A 2,855-nucleotide genomic window follows, 5' to 3' on the forward strand; every position below is an offset into this window, starting at 1 on the left:
ATAAATAATAACTTTCCAAATCAAGTATAACTAATAATAAATAAATCGTTAATAACAATAATCGGTTTGAAAAAATTAAATATTAAGATCTAATAAATACGAAAAATAATAGTAAATACATTAAAAATATTAAAAATACAAATTATTTTAAAATTAAAACAGATATTTAAAACTTAATAAAAATAATATTATTGTATATGAAGATATATTATAAATATAGTATAAAAAATAAATAGAAAAATAATAATAATTATAATAATAATAAAAATAATATAATTTTTAGATATATAGATATAAATTTTGAAAAAAATTATTATATAGCAAATAAATAGAAAATAATCATTAAATATATATTATCTAAAAGTATATATAAAAAAATATTTATAGAAAAATCTATTACACCAAGTAAATAGAAAAAATAATTATAAAATAATATAAAATGTATTTAAAATAATAATAATCCAATTTTTAAAAAAAAAATTAAAAAGAACGAATTATTGAGCAACTAATAGAAAAATAATACTTATAAAAAAAATAATACTAGAGAAAAGGGATATTAAATTACTACTAAACAAAATTATGTAGCATTAGAATAATAATAATCTTGTATAATATTTAAAAAATTATATATAATATTAATAAAAGAAAATTAAAAAAATTATTAACATAATCATAATACTAAACTTTTCTTATTGTTTATTAAAACTTACAATTTTTTTAAGGATTTTAGCATAGCAAAGGCGTTTAGCTCTACGGAATGGATATCGTTAGAGTAGAGCTCTCTATAAAATTTAATTTGTTTATAAAAAAAAGTTAAAAAAGTTTAAACTCATATAAAAAGAAAGTTAAAAATAATAAAACTATAATACGATATGATAAAAATATATATATAAACGAATCTTTTATTTATAACTTTAAAAAGTTTTTTAAAGTTTTTCAAAAAAAAAATTAAACTTTTAAGTTTAAAAGAAAATTTATATTTATATATAAAGAAAAGTATAAAAAAAGATTTAAGCATAATTATAGTCATATAAAAATTTTTAAATATAAATAACCAATTTTATTTATAATTATAAAAAAGTTTTTACAATTTTTTTAAAAAAAATAACATTCAAACGTTCAAGTATAAATAAAATTATTTCAAGAATCGACAATAAAATTATATTTCATAAAAAATAAACTCAATGGAAACTAAAAGCTCTTCCCTAAAAAAAAGTTACTAACCAAAAAAACTTCTAATGTTTTTGTAATAAAAATTATAAATATAGCTTTTTATAGTCGATAATAATATATTTATTAGTATCGAAGGATATATTTTTATTATTTACGAAAATTTAGAGTTATTAATTATTATTATTATACTATTTTATTAAATTTTATAACTTTTGCTATTAGTATTTTACTTACAAAAATATTTTACTTAATAAAAAATCTATATGACTTATGTAATAAAAATTATATTTAACCTTTTTATAACCGTTTGTACTAATATAACTTCGGGTTTTTGAAGAGTTTACTTTTTTTATTATTATTAATATTTAGAAATTACTTTGTTATTATAGCCGTTATTATTATTATTTATTCAAAAAAATTATATTTTCTTGTATATAAAAAGTTTTCATTATATTTTGTATTACTCATTAACAAAAATTTTGTTTTAAAAAAAATAAACTTTACAGAAAAGGTTTCTTTCTATAAAAAAAAAAAAACACAAGTTTTTTTTATAAAATATTATAACTAAGAAAAATAATCATGAAAAGTTTATAAACTTACAAGCTCGTCAAACTAGAAAGCCCACTGAATAGATTTTTACTAACAGAAGGAAGTTTGTTACTCTGCAACCATCTTTTATATATTTATTATTATTATCATTTAAAAATATTAAAAAAGTTATAGAATTTCAACTTAATAATAAAATATAATAAAACTTTACTAATATTTTATAGTAAAGAATTTTATTTTTGTTTACAAATGTTATATTATTTTAAAAATTTATATAACTTTATATTTTTATATATATAAAAAGTTTCTTTTATATTTTTTTTTGCTTACAAGTTTTTCGTAATATCTTCAATTAAAATTTTATTCTTTTTTATCTTTTTTTATCATTTTATTTTCTGTATTTTATAACACTTTTAACTTTTTATTATTATATGCATTTTATAATTTTTATTATAGTATTAATAAAAATTATAAATATATAAATAAATAAATACTGTAAATATAAACCACAATAAATGAAAAAATATCAAAAAGTATTGAGTTATAAGTAAAATTAATAATAATATATAAATTAATATTAACGTGAATGTAGCTTATATATAAATGAATTGGATAATATAAGTTATATTATTATTATTATTATTATTATTATTATTATTATTATTATTATTATTATCATAAAAATATAAAAAATTATAAATTCTAAAAATTGGCAACAACTTTTATTTTTTAGATATATATATTAAAAGTTTTTAATGTATGTAATAAAAATTCATATATAAAAAGTTTATATTTTTATATAATAATTTGACATACAAAACTTTTAAAGCCGTTAGCTCTAAAAAACTGTCGCTCTCGATGGATTGAATAGAGTTGTGCGCGAGATTTCTGTAGTTATTTTAAGAAAATTATATATAAATATATATATAAAGAATATTATAAAATATAAAATTTCGTAATAAGAATAATTTACCAAAAAATGAATCAATATTTGATAAAATAGTAAAGATAGATATAAAATCATATAAAATTATATAGAATATATAAAAAATATTAAGAAATATAATTATATTTAATAAAAATAAAAAATAGATTAAAAATATATTTAAATAGTAAAGAATAATAAAATAATT

The 2,855-nt window shown here is 13.8% G+C and overlaps 1 long non-coding RNA gene across 1 annotated transcript; it reads right to left on the minus strand.

Moving 5' to 3' along the window:
• Positions 1–710: 710 nt before the first annotated feature.
• Positions 711–2,604, minus strand: LOC135142491 (uncharacterized). The gene is made up of 3 exons (XR_010282548.1): positions 2,539–2,604; positions 1,774–1,845; positions 711–782 (listed from the first exon to the last, which is right to left on the minus strand). It is a non-coding gene; the product is annotated as an uncharacterized LOC135142491 (long non-coding RNA).
• Positions 2,605–2,855: the final 251 nt, after the last annotated feature.

The sequence above is a fragment of the Zophobas morio genome, unplaced genomic scaffold (genome assembly GCF_036711695.1).
Source record: "Zophobas morio isolate AGI-343-1 ecotype UQ-CSIRO unplaced genomic scaffold, CSIRO_AGI_Zmor_V1 ptg000048l, whole genome shotgun sequence".
NCBI classification, from domain to species: domain Eukaryota; kingdom Metazoa; phylum Arthropoda; class Insecta; order Coleoptera; family Tenebrionidae; genus Zophobas; species Zophobas morio.